We start from the raw sequence: 21,826 nt of genomic DNA, 5'->3' as shown, positions 1-21,826 counted from the left end.
AGAAAGAGAGAGTGAAGAGAGGTGCTAAGCACAGAGAAAACCAGGAAGATAGAGACAGCATGAAGTACCGTATACTTTGAGATCCAGATAGTAGTAGAGTAATTGTAGTTTTTATTGTTTTTCTGGTTAGGTATCATTGGGTCTACATAGATTAATTGGGCATTGTATTTTATATGTGTGTTCGAGTATTGTGAACCTGCTGGGGCAGCAGTCTTTTTGAAGAGGGAGGAAGGGTGATGGTATTCCCTGTCCTCAGGTCACTGAAAAGGGAAGTATAGCATCTGATGTACATGGGGTGTTGTTGGAGGAGATATCAAACGTAGTTCTGGAGGAATAAATGCGTCGGAGTAAATTTTGTGGCAAAGCTGTAATAAATATGTGTTGAACAATAAGAGAGTCATACGATTTCCTGTTTAAATTTTTAGTTATAGACAGTGCTGGGTCAGGAAAGTCATGTTTATAGCACCAGTTCATATAATGTAAATTTAAGCATGAAAGTAGTCACACAGTTGGTGTTAAGTTTGGATAAAAAATAGTGAATGTTGGAGGAAAAGCTTTGAAGCTACAAATATGTCACACATGCATGGTGCAGTTATTTTTAGCCAGGGGAAAAGGAATAGACTGTCCAAGGGACATCGTGGAGCAAAAATTGAACTTGCAACGGGTCGGGATGCATTGGATCTTCTCCACCTATGAGAATTTGGTAATAGTAGCAATTTGTTTTGAGCAGGTAGTATCTGCAGAAGCAAAACATATAGAGCTCGAGGGGAGCAGAGTTTTAATCAAAGGAACTAAGTGTAACATAATAGGACCAACCTTCAACCTGCCAGCATCAGTTTCAGGAGTCATGCAATTGAATGTTACGCAGCCACAGCTGTACTGTCCAGAAACCACTTTAGAGTTTTTGCCATGGCAGAATCTGACCTTGTTAATCAAACTCAGCAAATGTCACTAGGTGTCTAGTATTACAAAAGAAAGTAATTAGAAACGTGTGTTGCAAAAAAACGGGAATCCTGTCAACCACTGTTAAAAAATTTAAAAGCACTATCTATCCCCTCACTTTACATATATGAGATGGTGGTGTTCCTATATAGAAATCAACATACACTAGACAATTTCCGTTTTGACCACAACTACAGCACTCGCCACAGAGATAACTTCAAACTTCCAACGCATCGTTTAAAACTTTATGCCCAAACGCCAGAGTATATGGGGTTAAAAATTTTCAATAAAATAAAAGGCAGTAATATATTTAAAATGGAGATTGGTTCACTGAAAAGATTGTTCTTTACTCTACTGGTGGAAAAGTGTTATTATTCTGTCGATGAATTCATTGAGGACAGCTTCACAATCTGAACACAGGGATTGTAATACATTTATTATTTTATGTACATGTGTAGCTGAAACTTAGAAATGTAAAATATAATGTAAACTTTTGTATTTATCTTAAAAAAGAGAAAAAAGTTTCTTTTGTAAACCTTGACATGTCTCCTGTACATCAAATCAAATGATTTGAAAATTGTATGTAATGAGATGAATAAACCACATAACATAACATAACACATAACATAACATAACAAGAGGGGCGCATATCAGCCGAACAGCTTGTTCAACATGTTATTCAGTATCGGGAAAGGCAACCGCAAATAACAATCATTTTGAGCACCTGTGTGCCAAGTGTCATCGCAGCCTTAACTTTGTTATGTGTCATTTTCTTTCTGATCAGGCAGAGAGCTAATTCCAAAAGGGAACCAAGGGTAGTCCAAGTCCCAGTGTGTTGGATAGGTCTTTCGGAATAGGTGAATAATGTAGTGGCACAAACATTTAGGGTAGGGAAAGTCAGTTTTGTGCGATATTCTGAGCACAAGTTATAACCAGGTATGGGCCAGATTGCAGTGAGTTGTGAAGGCAAATAGAGGCAACAGGGGCGTAGAACTGCCAGAGAGGGCACACACAGCAGTTTTCATGGCGCAAGTCACAGGCAGAAGGGGGCCACTGGCCAACCTAAGTGTTTTGTGTATGTGATGCAAAGTGGCGCATTGGCAAAACAGACGCACACAGCCAAGCATAAATAGGTGCTGGTTTTCTAACGAAATTCATTCAAGTGTGGCAGCTCTCCTGGATGGTGGGGTGTGTCACACCACCGGCTACTAGCTCACTTTCCTCAAGAAAAGACTGTAATTCTTTTAAGTTTTTGGGGTCTGGTAGTTTCTTGTTTATGTTAGTGTGCTCTGCTATCAGCGTGATCCGTTTGCTATGTAAAATTTGCCCCAAATACTGCACGGATGGTGCAAATAACTTGCATTTGTGTAGGTTACAATGAAGCCTGTTCTCCAGCAGCCACTGAAATTAACATTTTGCATGTGCTCTTCCCTAATAGCTGCTTTCACCCACATGTCATCCAAATTGTTTACACAAACTGACATGCCATGAATTAGTTGCTCTACTTATCTTTAGAAAATCCCTGGCACCGAAGTGATCCCAGAAGGCAACCTCTTGTGTCGATACATTACAAAAGGTGTCTTTAGTGCTAGGATTATCTGCATGTCTGTGTCTAGTGGTAACTGCAAGTATGCATGCTTCAAATCTATCTTTGAAAAACAATCCCATTCCCTGCTAACTTTGGTGAAAGTTCCTTTGGCTGAAGGACGATCTTACTTTGCGTCTTAATTGTGTCCTTAAAGTCACCAAAAATGCTGATGTGCTCATTTGCTTTCTTTACAACCACCTTGGGACTTGCCCACTGACTTGCTGAGATTGGTGCAATTATTCCAAATTCTGTAACCTATATAACTTGGTTTTGCTGTGCTACGCATTGCCCCCAGAACTGGCCATGGACTGCTTGAGTGAAATGTGTGTTTCAAAATCTTTGGTTGCACCCAACATTTAACTAAATAACTGCTTATAATTATCTAATAATGAGTTTAAATCATGGAATAGTATAGAGCTGATCACCAGGTTCATCACATCCAAACCAATTGCAGCAAACATATTTAAGCACACGATATTTAAAGCCGATGGCAAACTTGTGACCTACAAAGTGATTTCCCTTTCTGTATTCTTGGATTTTGCCTGTACAGTAATTTGCCTGCACAGAGGGATCTTTGGCAAGTTACATGAAATAATTTGCCGCAGCAGTGGCTGCAGCCGTGGGGAGCCCAAACACCGACAGATTTCCTGGTTGATAAGAAAAACTGCTGCCCACATATCTTCCTGAGGTTGGAACTTAATACCATTGATATCCAACTCATTCAGGATTTTATCAAGCGCATGGTCAGTTTGTGCCAAGACTGGCGTTAAAGTGAACGCCGACGTTTGGTCAGGTTCTGGACATTGGTGACGCTCGTGGTGCATGCAGCAGGCAGGACAAGACTTAAGCATCAAGAGGGTGGGGGGGAGGGGGAATCCAACACTCACTGAGGGGATCTTCTGTCATTATATAAAGAACATGATCTATATCGAAACATGTGACTGGGTTGCAGCTGTCTACAAAGTTCACTGAAATCTACTTGGGAGCAAGAAATGTTTCATTGTGCAGGACTACACCCTTAGTTCCATCCAGAGGACTAACATGTCGGCACTTGGTAGAGAGCTGATCTATTTGCCAACTACCTGAAAATGCATTTTGAGCTGTTGCTGACACGGACATATTATCATTATTTGTGATTGCACTTAGCTCCTGGTTGGATGATTCCAAAGCTCTAATCTAGACCTTCTTGTCCAGTGCTAATCGGACAACTACATCTGTGATTACAAAATCACCATATGAGACACAACAGCTCGTACATTCAAACTAGCGTTTGCAGGTGAGGCCTTGCAAACACGTTATCCAGGATGTATGAAACTGATTACTACACTTCCCATATTGGTTAAACTGCAGCTGTGCTGCAACAATATCAGTTTGATGGTAGAGATGCTCACTATGCGGATTTGCACAGTTCTGTAAATTCTAACACTCCAGGGTCAGTCTGCAGACACAGCTTTTGAACTGTTTTATAGAGACTGCTACTAGTTGTAAGTAATAGAGGCCTCTGGAGTGTGGTATCTGATATCTTCCTTAACTAGCAGTATAGCATTAGTTGATTCATGCTGTGTTGCTAGTCTACAGTGATGTCAAGTGTGGCAAACAGCAAGGGGGGGGGGGGGGGAGGGGGGGTTGGAGGTTGCCCCACAGGTGCTCAACCCACAGGCTGCACTCTCAAGTTTTATATTAGCTATGCATTCTGCTGGATCAACTTCTGCACCTGCTGCTGCTGCTGCAGGGGTTGATGTCAACCACACCCATTCCTGCTGTTATTCAATTCTGTGAAATCCCCAGAAACTCTTGATCCATCATTACCACCTATTTCGTACGCGAGATTCTACTTTGGCAACCCTTTACCAGGAGTAGAACTCCACTAGGTGGTTTCTCTGAAAAATGATAAGTGGCCGAGAAGAGTGAATGATGGCTAACTGTACACAAATCTGAAAAGATAAACCAGTAGGAATTCAAACATGAGACCAACAATTGTCAATAGCATACAAACAAAACCTGAATAGAAAACTGAGAGAAATAACTAAGAAGAAGCATGTCACTGTGTGCAAATAGTGATGTTGCCAACTGGAAAGCTTCAGATACATCAGCAGAACTGCTCGAGGGATGTGTATGCTCTTTCCTTGTGGCTTGTGCTGCCAGGGAGTCTTGCCATGTGACACAGTGCCCATGCAGCCTGCAGTGCAGCCAAGAAACTATTCAGTTCTGGATGGTCTGCTGCATGCATCTCCATATCATTGTCTGAATCCAGTGATGATACTAGTAGCCTACGGAAGATTTGATATCCAGATTGAAAAAGCTCCTCTAACAAGTTCAAGAAACGGAGTGTTCTGGACTTATCTACGACTGAAGACACACTTTCACCACTGGGATCAGCAAGTCCAAGTTCTAGTGAATAATATGGATACTTGGTTAAACTATGAAGCTGTAGTTAAGTGCAAAAAGATACTTATCTTCACAAAAGTAATCTATATACCAATGATGATCACAGCCATTACAAGTGGACAAGGAGAGAGCTGAAACTTCCTGGCAGGTTAAAACTGTGTGCCCGACCGAGACTCGAACTCCGGACCTTTGCCTTTCATGGGCAAGTGCTCTACCATCTGAGCTACCGAAGCACGACTCATGCCCGGTACTCACAGCTTTACTTCTGCCAGTACCTCGTCTCCTACCTTCCAAACTTTACAGAAGCTCTCCTGCGAACCTTGCAGAACTAGCACTCCTGAAAGAAAGGATATTGCGGAAGGTTGGAGACGAGGTACTGGCAGAAGTAAAGCTGTGAGTACCGGGTGTGAGTCGTGCTTCGGTAGCTCAGATGGTAGAGCACTTGCCCGCGAAAGGCAAAGGTCCCGAGTTCGAGTCTCGGTCGGGCACACAGTTTTAATCTGCCAGGAAGTTTCATATCAGCGCACACTCCGTTGCAGAGTGAAAATCTCATTCTGGAAACATCCCCCAGGCTGTGGCTAAGCCATGTCTCCGCAATATCCTTTCTTTCCGGAGAGCTAGTTCTGCAAGGTTCGCAGGAGAGCTTCTGTAAAGTTTGGAAGGTAGGAGATGAGGTACTGGCAGAAGTAAAGCTGTGAGTACCGGGCGTGAGTCGTGCTTCGGTAGCTCAGTGGTAGAGCACTTGCCTGCGAAAGGCAAAGGTCCCGAGTTCGAGTCTCAGTCGGGCACACAGTTTTAATCTGCCAGGAAGTTTCATATCAGCGCACACTCCGCTGCAGAGTGAAAATCTCATTCAAGGAGAGAGCTGTGGGTTACCAGTTCTCATAAATATCTGCAACCATTTTGCTAAGGGTATGTATGTATATACAGATGAATGAGTCCCAGAAGATAGCTCAGTACCATCACTGGAGAATCTTGCTTTACTATATGGTAGACTTGACTCTTCACTTGCCAACAGGTCTTGGTTTCACTGAGTAAGAATGTCTGTGAGTATTGACCATCCTGTGTTAATTTTGAGGTTCATTCAAGTCAGTAGTGCAGACATGGCGGACCAGAGCCAGTGTGAAACATCACATAAATACTGTGGATCACTACCCCCACCCCTGCCTCCCCTCCCCTGTCAGTCACCTATCATGTAGGGTATCCCCAACTGAATGCTAAATAATTCAACAAGAGGTGAAGAAGTTGCTATGAGACAACAACATTCTGCCATCAGAAGTCTTTGAACCTCAGCTGTGATCCTCATGAAGAAAAAGGAAGGCACAAGGCATTTCTATGTCAGTTACCAGTGGCTGTACAAAATTGTTAAAAATGATGTATCTCCAATGCCATGAATTAATGACACCTTGAACTGTCCAATGAGCACAAAATATTTGTCCACTGAGGATATACAGACTGATACTGGCAGGTGAAGCCATTGAAGCTGACTAGTAAAAGACTGTTTTCATGAAAACGTGATGTCCTCTAAAAGTTCAAAGTTTAGCTGTTTGGTTTGTGCATCCAGTGAAGTGGACAATTTCAGCTCTTCTTGCTGCTGTCAAAACTGGCTGCCAGTCGGAGTTATGGAACAACTGTTCATGACTTTGGGCCACCTGTGCTTTGTAATATCAGTATATGTTTATTCTGTAGCAATCATATTAGATCAGAAGCTCACAGTACACAATTTTAAAGAGTCTGATTCACTGAATAATTTGATATATTCTTTTGTATCCATACGAAGTTAATTAGTTGTGATTTCTTAGAATGAAGAAAAATTTAGTGGCCAAATGTCACAAAATTAACAACCAGTTAACCAAGAGAAGTTCAAAGACAGAAGGGGGGGGGAGGAGGGGGGGGGGAGGAATTCAGATTTAAAACCTCAGAGAGACACATCAGCTTGTAATCTTACCCTCCCACACATCACCATAAAGTTTTCATTCTTTGCACAAATTTTGAAAACTTCGAGAGGAGTAGGATTTTAAAAGAATAACTTTTTACTTGTTGTTGTTGCTGGTTTAAAATCTTGCTGTGTTTAGAAGTACATTCTTGCTGCTGAAAATTTTGATTTAATCTAGCAGGTTCTTGAAGATGAAATAACTGATGAAGAGTTGCCTGTTGCAGTGAATATCTTTTAATTTTATCTCATTCTTCTAAATCCCACCAACTTTGTAATTTCCACATTTTAAAAAAAAACCAATAGTTACATTGTTGGTGACAAACTTATAAAAATGTGTGCTTCCATCTGAGGCATGCCCACAACAACTTACAGTCTGCCTTACTCACAATTTCCAAAGAGTTTACAAAGCAAAAGGGTTTACAAAATGAAAGATGAATCATCGCTAAAATATATCATTATTTTAAAAAATTAATGCAGAAATAATTTTAATAATTCACATTAGATTGTGCAATTAATAATATGAATTTTAAGTACGCTAGAAATTTGGTAATTTCAGTTATTCTTAAAAGAAGAGTAATTTTAACTGTTAGCACATATCGATTGTAACACATTAATTTCATTTTTATACAGTTTAGTGTGAAATATAATACATCGTATATGATATGATATGAATTATTTAATGAAACAGCTGAGGTAATTTTAACCTATGCAAGAATTGATAGTATACATGGTATTGGTTATCTCTATAAAAAAAAGAAAATGTTAGAGGATGATTATTCATTATAAGCTGATATCTCCAACTTTGTTGGCAACATAACAATTGGCCACTAAAAGCTAGTTATATGCAAATCTAATCAAAAGCCACTTTAAGACACTTCTCCACTGTAGCAATGCAACATGTTCTAAATTACCGTCATCCACACCACATACTAATCTATTGTCATCTGTGTTCCTTGCATAAAGCATTATAATAGTTCTGAGATGCAGATTGATGATGTGGCCTTTCATCTACATCTACATCTACATGGTTAGTCTGGAATTTACACTTAAGTGCCTGTCAGAGTGTTCATCAAACCATTTTCATACTACTTCTCTACCATTCCACTCTCGAATGGCACATGGGAAAAAGGAACACCTAAATCTTCCCGTTGAAGCTCTGATTTCTCTTATTTTATTATGATTATCATTCTTCCCTACGTAGATGGCTGTCAACAAAATATTTTCGCATTCGGAAGAGAAAGTTGGTGATTGAAATTTCGTAAATAGATCTTGCTGCACAGAAAACCACCATTGTTTCAGTGACTACCACCCCAACTCGCATATCATATCAGTGATACTCTCACCCCTATTGCGCAGTAACACGAAATGAGCTGCCCTTCTTTTGCGCTTTTTCGATGTCCTCTGTCAATCCTACGTGGTATGGATCCCATACTGTGCAGCAATATTCCAGCAGAGGACGGACAAGTGTAATGTAGGCTATCTTTTTATTGGGTTAGTCGCATCTTCTAAGTGTTTTGCCAACAAAGCACAGTCTTTGTTTTGCCTTCCCCACAATATTATCTATGTGGTCTTTCCAATTTAAGTTGCTCATAATTGTAATTCCTAGTTATTGGGTCGAATTGACAGCCCTTAGATTTGTGCGAATTATCGTATACCCAAAATTTATCAGATTTCTTTTAGTACCCAAGTGGATGACCTCGTACTTTTCTTTGTTTAGTGCTAATTGCCACTTTTCACACCCTACAGAAATTCTCTCATTTTGTAATTGGAATTGATCATCTGATGATTTTATTAAACAGTAAATTACAGCGTCATCTGCAATCAATCTAAGGGGGCTGCTCAGATTATCACCTAGATCATTTATATAAATCAGGAACAGCAGAGGGCCTATGACACTAACTTGCAGAATGCCAGATATCGCTTCTGTTCTACTTGATGATTTACCGTATATCACTATGAACTGTGACCTCTCTGAGAGGAAATCACGAATCCAGTCACGCAACTGAGATGATACTCCATATGCATGCAATTTGATTAATAGTCGCTTGTGAGGAATGGAAATCTAGGAATATGGAATCGATCTGAGATCCCCTGTTGACATCACTCATTACTTCATGGGAATAAAGTGCTAGCTGTGTTGCACAAGAACAATATTTTCTGAATCCGTGTTGGTTATGTATCAATAAGTCATTTTCTTTAATGAGATTAATAATGTTTGATTGCAGTATATGCTCCAAAATCCTACTACAAATTGAGGTCAGTGATACGGGTCTGCAATTCAATGGGTTACTCCTATTTCCTTTCTTGAATATTGGTGTGACCTGTGCTACTTTCCAGTCTTTAGGAACAGACCCTCCGTCAAGTGAACAGTTGTATATGATTGCTAAGAAAAGTGCCTTAAACCAGTATTTATTGGCTCCACCCTCATTTTTCATTTCTTGATTGCAACAGAGATAGCCCATTGTCTCTTTACCTGCTGCCAGATTTTTTTGAGTGTTATGTTGTTCCCATCTTTAGAATTTTATGTCCCTCTAGACTTTCAAACATCCATGCATCTCAGCTAAAACTGCCTTGTGTTTTCTGTTACTGTATGTCAGGAACCAGAGATTGATTATCTCATTCTGCACATGCATGAATCATTGATTTAAGGTACAACTGCTGCTGTTTATGTTATGATACCAGGAGGATTATGGAAGCAAAGGGAAATAGTGCAAGGATAGCTACCATCTGTGTCGTTCAGTAGAGCTAGTGCTGGCGGCTGTTCATTTTTCTCTTTGCAAACAAGCACATTGATTATGAGATGTTGAGGTAATTGCCTCCTGTAAATATTAAAATTAATAAACAGATGTTATTACTCCTGACCTGTGTTTTTTGCCTTATGTGCAAATTTATCCTTAAATGAGAATTGTGATGGTACCTAATGGTTACTGCTGAGTAGCTGCTTTTCTAAAAAGCATCCCATACAACAAACCAGGTGCATTTTCATCTGTATGTTAAAAAGAATAGCTCGATGTAATCATGGGGTCGAGCTGCGCATGTCTGCTTTCATGTGCAGCAGCGAATTCACTGCAAAATAATACCTGTAGCTGAGACCCTGCTGTCAAATAGTCTATGCGCTAGCTGGAATATTTTAATAACAAGGGTTATATTCTAACATCTGTAATTGATATAGATGACAGAAAATTATGTTGAAGAATGTTTGTTCAATAAAGGACATCTCATCCTCAAATCCTCAAACAAAATAGTCATAGAAGATATGTGAAAATCAAGTCCATTTCATAATCACAATATATGAAAAATTCACCATAATTTACAAATTATCACCTGCGATACGAAGAATAGTTACTCATTCTCTGTCTATCCTCAGCTGCATAATTTAAGCAGAAAATGTTAGAGAGTCCTACTATGAAGCAGGTTCAGACCTCTTGAAATATAAAATCCCATCAGATGTTAAAGTATGGTAGTGGCTGTTCACTGCCCAGAATCAAACACCTATATGACTGAATCATGGATGTTACAATAGGCAGGTCTGCCTTCTTCCAGCACTCGACGCAAAGTGTCTAGAATCACATCCTTGAGCTCGAAAAGTTCCAGTCTCTACTTGACTCCTGTAGTGTTCAGCTGAAGGCCATCCCCACCAAAAATACATCATTCTTACATGCTACAGGCATGATTTGACCCATCTTGACCACTTTTCCACACTAACCAACCTATTATAACAATATTTAAATAAAATAAATGTTATAAACATTCAGTTACATTCATTGATAACAAATATAGGTAATAGTTGGTTCATACATAAATAAGCCAGTATTCTTGTGTGTGTGTGTGTGTGTGTGTGTGTGTGTGTGTGTGTGCGTGCGTGCGCGCGCGCGCGCTCACACTAAATGACTGCAGATTACCATTAAATATTATTTAAACAGTTCTTTATGTCTTCTTAGCAGAAGCAGCTTGTGGTTCTCTTTTTAATTGTGGTATCTGCTAACACATGAAGCTGACCACTTTTAAATTAGCACAGTTTTTTAATAGCACTTAAGTTACTGGCAAAATAGTAAACTGTTCATTAAGTAAATTCAGAAGTATGACAAAATATAAGTATTCATGCTGTATTCATTTGATGTTTAATTGTGGTGGATGCGTTGTTCTGGCAAACGTTTGCATAATAAAACTAAAAGACATTGTAAATCAATAAATAAAATACTGTAGATACAGACACTTAGCTTTCAGTGATGATAGCTATAGTGCAATGCTATTGTTTGAGATAACATTTGTTGAAATTGCGTGAAGTAATTAAGGTTTGTTGTTTCAGATGTTTATTGTGTAAATGTTTATTCACTGTGAAATATTAACTACTGCAGTTTTAAAGATATTGAAAAATTGTTGCATCAATGGGTACCTCACATTTGTGTGAGATCACAGATGCATTCAGATTCCCATTATTATCTGACTATAAATTATTATAGACTCTCAAAGAGCTGTAAGAAGCCATCTTTCAGTTTCTCTCAAAGCCCACAGTTGCTGGGAATGTAGCCGACTCTCATAAGTGATCGACGCATCATCCAAATTCCCCATTTGAAGCCATTTTGACTATTTTTCGACCGTGACTGTCTCAAGAAACATGTAAAGGTTTCTTTAAATTACCTCTACCAGTCACAAACTTTGTTGACTATTGCATTACTTATTTATTTAGCAACATGTTTCAAGGGAGTACCTTATCTTCAGGCTTAAAAAAGGCATTACAAAGACAACTTTACAATAAGGTCATACTGATGTTACATATACTTTTCGTAAATGCTGTGGTCATTCTGTGGAAGAAGAGAAAACTTAGTAAGAGGCGATGTCACTTTGGTCAGTAATTTCTTGCATTGTCTTGTTTCCTTAACTGGTATGCCACATCAACAGTAATGGGCTTTTTATCTGTTTGTTATTGCGTTATTGGCGACGAAGATGCAATTTTCATTTTTGAACGGAATGGCCTCCTTCAAGGAGATTCTTCAGTCCTTGGTGGAAACTCTACAGTAGATTCAGGCAACACTCATGCATTCAGAAATGTGCTCTAACTTGCCAGCATTGCAGGAGATAGCTCATAGAGTTGATTCCATCACAGGAAAATTGAACACTTTTACCATGGCTCCACTGACATTTCTGGCTTTCAATAGGTCCGTCGAACCTTGGTCAAATTATGTCAAATGCTTGGAACAACATTTACTGGCACTGGGATCCACGACAAAAACTGAAATTGAGCTTTTCTTTTAGCCACAGTTGGTCCACAGATGTATCATCTAATTCAACAAATGAACCCTGAGCAGTCCCCTCGAGATCTCTCATTTACTCACATTAGGGGTTGCCTTTTCGAGTACTTTGATGCACAAATACATGTCACCTCCGCACATCAGACTTTCTTTTCTTGTCGAAAGTCCCCTGGTCAGACTTATCAGGAATGGATTACGACACTCCAGAGTCTGTCCCGGGATTGTAAATTCTGGTACGCCAATGTTGCCTGCAAGCAATCTTACGCGTCTTCGTTGATTTGCGATATGGTGGTGTTTTACGCACCAGACGAGGGTCTTCAGGCTGATATTTTGAAGTTACAGGATCTGTCCCTCGACACCTGTCTGCTGATCATTCGTGCATTTGAACAATCTCGCCAGCTACAACCACTGCGTCTTGATCCCACTGTTTTCACAGCTCTCCAGTTGCCTAGTGGCAAGCGGGAGCCTCACTGATTCGTTCGTCCACTCCATGACAGGAAGTCTTTCACTCAGATTCCATCCTGTCTGGACTGTTTCCGGACTCACCAACGGTCGGAGCACACCCAGCGGTGAGCGAGATGTACAGCTTGCAGCCGAGTGGGCCATATTGCCGTGGTGTTCCAGGCTTCACAAAAACATCGCATAGATGCTACGCTTCATGTGGACGCACAGGCTCGTCACGAATCGTCACCTCAGGACTTGGAAGCCTCACATTCCATTGACGGCTAAGTATTCTCCATCACTCCCCAGTTGGGTACCTGTTTTCTCCTTACCTTGGAGGTCATGCATATTCCGGTGGTCTTCCAAATTGGCTTGGTGTCATCCATTTCTATTGTGGATGGTGCCACATACCAACGTTTGGGCTTGCCAGCTTTATCTCTTACAACGGTCATTCCTTCACTACTCAGTTTTTGGTGCTTGGATGCGGTACAGGCGGTGTTGATTCCCTCATCAGATACCCTCCTGACTCCATTGCTCAGCAAATATGAAACGTTGTTCGCATCCTCCACACCGGAGGTGAAGGGTTTCACTGTCATGCTCAACTTCGTCCCTCATTTTTTTTAAGGCCTGCCCGGTCCCCTTTGCTCTCCGAGACAGGCTCCAGGTGTAACTTTGCTGCTTACAAGATGAAGGCATCCTTTCTCCCATCATGCACAGTCACTGGGTGATGCCTATCGTGATAGTCGAGAAGCGGAATGGTGCTTTATGCATCTGGGGTGATTTTAAGGCCACAGTCAATTCTCATTCTGTCATCGATGCATATCTTGTCCCATCGGTGGATGACACAGTCACACGTCTTGTGGGCTCAACTGTTTTCGCCAAAATTGATTTGCGTGATGCTTATTTGCAACTGCCATTGGACGAGGAATTGCAGCAGATCCTCGTCATTAATACCCTCTGTGGCCTTTTCCAGTGCAACCGCCTCCCATTTGGCATTGCCAGCGCCCCTGCCATTTTCCAACGTTATTTGGAACATCTCACAAGCCTGGTGCCCGGGGCGGCCAGTTATCTGGACAATGTTATCGTTGGTGGCTCGTCCGTGGTGAGCCTTGCATACAAGCTGGATCGGCTGTTTCGGTTTTTTCTGAGGCTAACCTGCATTGCTGGAAAGAAAAGTGTGACTTTTTTGCGCAAGAGGTCATCTATCTTGGGTTCACGATTGATGCCTGTGGCCTACACGCATCTAAGGAATATTTTGAGGTGATTCAAAACCTGCGTCGCTCCACCAATGTGAACCATCTGCAATCCATCCTTGGTCAAATCAACCATTAATGGCATTTTATACCCCACGACACAGAGATTTCAGCACCCCTGACTGTGATATTGTGCAAGGGTGTGTGTTGGGTTTGGGACACAGCATGGGAGCAGACTTTCACATGTCTCAAGTCAGCTCTCTCCAGCACTCCTTGTCTGGCCACTTGCAATCCTTCCTTGGTTGTTAATCGTCACTGCCAATGTCTCGGACTATGGCCTGGGTGTGGTCTCTTCCAAGTGGTTGACGGTGTTGAGAGGCCGGTGGCTTTCGCATCCAAAAAATTGACCAACACTCAAACGAAATACAATGAAATTGAAAAGGAAGCTTTGGTGCTGGTTTTCACCCTGGTGAAATTCTACGATTTCATGTATAGTCATCATTTCACACTGCAGATCGACCACAAACCTTTGGTTTCTTTGTTTCACCTGGTGGGTGCTTCTGTGTCCACCCAGATGGTGCGCCACCTCCAGTGTTGGCACTCTTCCTGGCGATGTTCGACTTTGATATTGTTTTCCGCACCCTCTGAAAGGCATGCAAGTGCTGAATTTCTGTCCCAGCTGCCTGCTGGGGCGGACTGTGAGTTTAGCGCCTCCCCCTTGGCTTGTTTCCACATGGACACAGCTCTGGACGTGCTGCTGTTGGATGCCACTGTGGTCTGGCAGGCCACTGTTCAGGATCAGATGCTGCAAGCTCTCCACCGCCAAATTGCTGCAGGTTGCTCGACCAGTTGTAGCGTCCATGATAAAGTGGTCCAGCATTTTTGGGATCATCAGCACAGTCTCTTTTTTTCTGCAGTGGAGTCATCCTTTTGCGTAGTGATTCCCAGGTGGTCATACTGCCGTGTCCTCCACCTCCTCCATGCAGGCCTTTGGGGCATCGTCCTCACCAAACAGTTGGCTCGCCAGCACATTTATTGGCACGTTTTGGATAAAGACATTGCCTTCCTTGTGTCTGCCTGCACCACGTGCCAAACACATCAGGCAGCACCCCTGTGCCAGTATTTTTTGTGGCTGGATGCAGCTGCTCTGTGGGAACGTCTCCATTTGGATTTTGCAGGGCTGTTTCATGGTTCCCAGTAGCTCATACTGATCAACAACAGGTCGGGATAGCCTTATGACTCCCGCATGATGAACACCACTTCTGCAGAGACTATCAAAATTCTCCGGCACCTCTTTGCTGTTGAGGGCCTCCACAAAACAATTGTTATTGATAATGGTCCACAGTTCACTTCGACCGAGCTTAAGCGATTCTGTACTGCCAGTGGAATTTCCCTCATCCATACCGCCCCATTGCATCCTGCGTCAAACAGGCGGGCAGAACGTTTTGTGTGGACATTCAAGACGCAGCTCGATAAGCTGCTGAGCCATCACCTGCTGGAAGATGCAGTGCTTCGTTTTTTTGCTACATACCGCGCTGCCCCTCATGCTGGTAAAAGTGCAGGTCGACCTTTCCGCTCTTCCTTATCTGTTCTGGTTCCCGAGGCTTCTCACCCTCCTGCCAGAACAACTCGTGCCAGTACTTACAGTGGCCCTGGCATTGTATTCACTCACCGTAACATTTAGTAGCACATTGTATTTTGTATTGTGCAGTGTAGCTTTTGGTCAGTAATTTCTTCCATTGTCTTGTTTCCTTATCTGGTTTGCCATCACAAGAGTTGTGGGCTTTTTTTCTGTTTGTTCTTGTGTTTAACACTTAGTATATGCCAAAAAGGTGTTTTTCTTTAATGATAATAAGGTGTGTTCAAATTGCCTGTTAGTTCTTTCTGGCAGATGACGTTCACCAGGCATTTTTCATACCCACACTCTGCCTTGGATCACCACATTGTGTACCATGATTCATCACTCCACACACCTTTTTTCCACTGTTCAGTCATCCATTGTTTACACTCCTTATACCAAGCGAGGCATCATTTGCATTTACCGGCGTGATTTGTGATCTTCCATCGGCAGCCTCTGTCAGTCAACAGACGAGGTTGGTCTGTACGCTTTTGTGCTCCACATGTCCCTTTACATTTCCACTTCACTATCGCATCAGAAACAGTGGACCTAGGGATGTTTAGGAGTGTGGAAATCTCGCGTACAGATATATGACACAAGTGACACCCAATCACCTGACCACGTTCAAAGTCCGTGTGTTTCACAGAGAGCCCGATTCTGCTCTCTCATGATGTCTAATGACTGCTGAGCTCGCTAGTATGGAGTACCTGGCAGTAAGTGGCAGCGCAATGCACCTAATATGAAAAACATATGTTTTTAGGGGTGTCTGGATGCTTTTGATCATGCCCAGAAATGAGGGACATACTATCCACGATTCTCCCCATTCCACCACCCACCCAACCTATACTACATTGTGATCGATCACTATACCACTCCCATTCCCAGCCCCTTACCACAAGGGTCATATCCCTGTGCAAGATCCAGGCACAAGCCCTGCCTGATTTACTCACCCAGCACATCCTGATCTAGTCTTGTCAGATGTTTTCCCTATCTCATCTGAGGCAGTGCCACTGGTGAAAGCAGCCATGTCACATACCAACTTTGCTAAGATTTCTGCACAGCATTTTAAGTAGGCATGACCACCAACCATCTGGCTACCAGAATGAAAGGCCACTGCCAATCTGGGGCCAAGAGCAGAGTTGACCACTCAATGGTGGAATATCCTGATGAGCACAACATGCTTGAGTTCAGTGGCTGCTTCACAGCCTGTGCCATCTGGATCCTTCCCCAGCCCCAGCTTTCCTAAACTACACAGATGGGAAATCATTTTTGTAACACATCCTATGCTACTGTAATCCTCCTGTCCTCAATCTCTGCTAACCCACTGCATTCACACCCTCTACCCAACAGTCTCCCTTCCTAATCCACATCTCCATGTCATCACCATCGTGCAGTGCACAAACTCGCAGGGTCTGGTCCCTGTGTCGCATTCTTGTCCTGTACACTTGCTGCCTCTCCCTCCGACATTCCTATCACATACACCCTCTGCTTCCCTCCGAGCCATCAGCTACCCCTCCCCAACATCTCCTCCTCCTCCTCTTTCTCTCTCTATACACTCCACTTGAGGCCACACCTAACCCCGGTCTACTTGCTTAGCAGTCCTGGCATTGTGGGTTCGTCTAGCACAGTGTTGCTGTTTGTGGGTGTGGAGCGAAAAGGGGGGGGGGGGGGGGGCAGCAGACAGGGTTGCCCAAAAGAGCAATACAGATAACCGTACTGCAGGTATACTCACAACAGAGGGGTATCTGTTGAGAGACCAGACAAATGTGTGGTTCCTGGAAAGGAGCAGCAGCCTTTCCAGTAGTTGCAAGGGCAACACCTTATGATTGACTGATCTGGCCTTGTAACATCAACCAAAGTGGCCTTGCTGTGCTGGTACTGTGAACCACTGAAAGCAAGGAGAAATTATAGCTGTAATTTTTCCCAAGGACATGCAGCTGTAGTGTGTGGTTAAATGATGATGGTGTTTTCTCGGGTAAAGTATTCTGGAGGTAAAATAGTCCCCCATTCGGATCTTCGGGCAGGGACTACTCAGGAGGATGTCTTCATCAGGAGAAACATTCTACGGATTGGAGGATGGAATGTTAGATTCCTTAATCAGACAGGTAGATTAGAAAATATAAAAAACAAAATGGGTTGGTTTGAAATTAGACATAGTGGGAATTAGTAAAGTTCGATGGCAGGAGGAACAGGACTTCTGGTCAGGTGAATACAGCGTTATAAACACAAAATGAAATGGGAATAATGCAGGAGTAGGTTTAATAATGAGTATGAAAATAGTAATGCAGGAAAGCTACTATGAACCGAATAGTGAATGCTTTATCAGAGTCAAGATAGACACAAAGCCTATGCCTGCCACAGTAATACAAGTTTATGTGCCAACTTGCGCCGAAGATGATGAGCATACCAAAGAAATGTATGATGAGATAAAAGAAAATATTTAGATAGTTAAAGGAGACTAAAATTTAATTGTGATGGGGGACTGGAATTCGACATTAGGGAGAGGAAGACAAGGAAAAATTGTAGATGAATATGGACTCGGTGAAAGGAATGAAATAGGAGGCCACCTGGTAGAATTTTGCACACAGTGTACTTTAATCATCACTAACACTTGGTTTAAGAATCATAAAAGATGGTTGTATATGTGGAAGAGACCTGGAGACACCAGAAGGTTTCAGATTGATTATACAATGGTTAGGCAGAGATTTACGAACTAGGATGTAAATTGTAGGACATTTCCAGGGGCAGATGTAATCTCTGACCACAGTTTATTGGTTATGAACTGTAGATTAAAACTGAATAAATTGGAAAAAGGTACGAAGTGAAGGAGATGGGACCTGGATAAGTTGAAAGAAGCAGAGGTTATTGAGAGATTCAGAAGGAACGTTGTACAATGGTTGGCTAGAACAGGGGAAAGGAATACAGTAGAAGATGAATAGGTAGCTGTAAGAGATGAAACAGTGAAGACAGAAGAGAATAAAATAGGTAAAAAGACAAGGCCCAGTAGGAATCCTTGTGGATAACCCAAGTGATACTGATTTAATTGATGAAAGGAGAAAAATTTAAAAATACAGCAAATGAATCAGGTGAAAGGGAATACAAATTCTTAAAAATTGAGATTGACAGGAAATGCAAAATTGCTAAGAAGTAATGACTAGAGGACAAATGTAAGGACTTAGAAGCATATTTAACCAAGGAAGAGATAGAGACCACCTGTAGGAAAATTAAAGAGGCCTTTGGGGAAAAGAGAAGCTGCTGTATGAACAACGAGAGTTTAGATGGGAAACCAGTCCTAAGCGGAGAAGGGAAAGCTGAAGGATGGAAGGAGTATATAGAGGGTCTATACAAGGGAGGTAAATTTGAAAGCAATACTGTAGAAAGGGAAGTGGACGTAGATGAAGATGAGATGGGAGATATGATACTGTGAGAACTTGTGAAAGATCTATGTCGAAACAAGGCCCCGGAAATAGATGTTATTCTGTTAGAACTACTGATAGCCTTGGAAGATCCAGCCATGACAAAACTCTTCCATCTGGTATGCAAGATGTATAAGACAGGCGAAATACCCTCAGACTTCAAGAAGAATGTAGTAATTCCAATTCCGAAGAAAGCAGTTCGTGATTGATGAAAATTTACTGAACAGTGAGTTTAATAACAAGTCTTGGTTGCAAAATATGAAAATGAATTCTTTACAGAAGAATAGAAAAATTGGTAGAAGATGACCTGGGGAAAGGTCAGTTGGATTCCAGAGAAATGTAGAAACCCGTGAGGCAATACTGACTCTACGACTTCTCATAGAAGATAGGTTAAGGAAGGCAAACATACATTTATAGCATTTGTAGACTTAGAGAAAGCTTTTGACAATGCTGACTGGAATACTCTTTCAAATTCTAAATGTGGCAGGGGTAAAACACAGGGAGTGAAAGACTATTTACAATTTGTACAGAAACCAGATGGCAGCTATAAGAGTCGAGGGGTATACAAGGGATGCAGTGTAGTTGAGAGGGGAGTGAGACAGGGCTGTAGCCTATCCTGATGTTATTCAATCTGTATATTGAGCAGGCAGTAAAGGAAAGGAAAGAAAAATTTGGAGTAGGATTTAAAGTCCAGGGAGAAGAAATAAAAACTTTGAGGCTTGCCCACAACGTTGTAATTCTGTCAGAGACATCAGAGGAATTAGAAGAGCAGTTGAATGGAATGGACAGTGTCTTGAAATGAGGATATAACATGAACATCAACAAAAGGAAAACGAGGACAATGGAATGTAGTCAAAGCAGGTGATGCTAAGTGAATTAGATTAGGAAACGAGACACTTAAAGTAGTAGATGAGTTTTGCTATTTGGTTAGCAAAATAACTGATGTTATCTAAAGTGGAGAGGATATAAAATCTAAACTGGCAATGGCAAGAAAAGCATTTTGATGAAGAGGAATTTGTTAACATTGGATATAGATGTAAGTATTAGGAAGTCTTTTGTAAAGGTATTTGTCTGGAGTGTAGTCATGTACGGAAGAGAAATATGGATGATAAACAGTTTAGATAAAAAGAGAATGGAAGCTTTTGAAGTGCTATAGAAGAGTGGTGAAGATTAAATGGGTCAATCCTCTAACTAATGAAGAGATACTGAATAGAATTGGGGAGACAAGGAATTTGAGGAGCAACTTGGCGGAAAGAAGGGATCGGTTGATAGGACACATTCTGAGACATCAAGAGATCACCAATTTAGTATTGGAGGAAGTGTGGGTGGTAAAAATTGTAGAGGGAGACCAAGAGATGAACACAGTAAGCAAATTCATAAAGATGTAAGTTGCAGTAGTTATTTACAGATGAAGAGGCTTGCACAAGGTAGAGTAGCATGGAGAGCTGCATCAAACCAGTCTTTAGACTGAAGACCACTACAGATAACAAATAAGTAGATATATATGTAACATTATTTCACTGTCCTGCTTTATTTGCCCTTTTCACCTCTACAGATAACAAATAAGTAGATATATATGTAACATTATTTCACTGTCCTGCTTTACTTGCCCTTTTCACCTCTACATTCACCTTTGTCTCTACCGCTTGTGCCATTCAACTTCATGCATGGTAACTGTTGGCATGAATGCATGTTCATGTGATGGAGCTCAGTCAGGAGGTGCCAGGTTTGTATACTGGTGGTGAAGAAAAATTTGCTATATAGAATGGATAACATAACTGGACATTTTTCATGGATTACTGTGTGAAAGTAAATATTCTTTGTTTGTATTGGCACAGGGTGGTTGCTGCCCAGTTGGGATGAGGGGGAGGTATAGGCATGTAGATGTATTAAAGCATAAATAGATAAGTTAAATTTCCAGCAAGGGACATATTGTAGCTATTTTACTGTTTATTCTAGCCTGGATTTCCAGTAAGTCTCACCCAAAGGGACCCATGAGTCTACAAACTGCTCACAGCTGAATTCTAGTAGCAGAATATCTTCAAGGAAAAAGAAAGACAATTCTCAGAATGTGGCACCCCTGCAGAAAAAAGTTGGTGACAGTTGGTATTTACAGGTGGAGTAGGAATATGTCCATTCTGTCAGATTACTAAATTGAAAGAAAACAGTTGTTATGTTCTGCAGCTTCAGATTGGGGCCATGTGACCAACAAAGGATCTTTCTACTTGGCTTGGGGTGGGCGGTAGCCTGATGTTGAAAAGTTACTGAAGTGATGTATGGATGGTCATGTACATTTCCCGTCAGTGGCAGAGCCCTCTTGGAACACAAACCTCTCCATCTTCTGTGGTCTTTCCACCACCTCTCTGACACTACTGTGGTTCAGTCTTTTCTTCTGAATGCTTTCTTCAACTCCTCCTAGCCACTTATCTCTTGGCCTTCCCCTTAGTCTCTTGTCTTCCATCTTCATCTTGTGTATCTTTTTCCTTCAATCCTCCAGGGTTGCTAGTCTCACTAGAAAAGAGGCACTGGGGGAAGTAAAGCTGTGAGGTGCGTCTGGATAACTCAATTGGTAGAGAATTTTTCCTTGAAAGGCAAAGGTCCTGTGTATGTATCCTGATTCACAGACAGTTTTAATCTGTTGGCAAGTTTCAAGTCAACACACATTCCATTGCAAAGTAAAAATTCATTCTGGAAATCAGAAGTTCTTTGGTTTTATAATTTAACTTTCAAATATTTTGATGCGATAAGTTTATGTCAATCTCTTTTTTACCTTAAAGTTTTTTAGATTCAATTTTTTTTGCTTCTTTTGATACTGACAGCCTGAAATTTGAGTTAACTCTTAAAAAATTCTACCTTCATACCATTTGCTAAAGGAATATTGTCATTAGTGGCAATGTTGTCTCTTAAAAATTCTGCTGTTAACCCAGTCAGTTTTTTCCCCATTGTTATTGAGGTGTAGGCCATGCCTCATAAAATCCGAACTGCCAATAACTTCAACAGAATCCAAACCTATCTTTAATGCTGTAATTGACAGAAGCAGGTTATCTAACTT

The 21,826-nt window shown here is 41.4% G+C and overlaps 1 protein-coding gene across 2 annotated transcripts in view; it reads left to right on the top strand.

Annotated features, from left to right (window-relative positions):
- The window catches only part of LOC126190732 (endoplasmic reticulum metallopeptidase 1-like), a 263,271-nt gene that overhangs the window by 106,968 nt on the left and 134,477 nt on the right, over nt 1-21,826 (top strand). The window lies entirely within an intron of this gene.

This window comes from Schistocerca cancellata, chromosome 6 (genome assembly GCF_023864275.1).
Source record: "Schistocerca cancellata isolate TAMUIC-IGC-003103 chromosome 6, iqSchCanc2.1, whole genome shotgun sequence".
In the NCBI taxonomy this organism is placed as follows: domain Eukaryota; kingdom Metazoa; phylum Arthropoda; class Insecta; order Orthoptera; family Acrididae; genus Schistocerca; species Schistocerca cancellata.
This window is presented reverse-complemented; position numbering and strand designations above follow the sequence as displayed.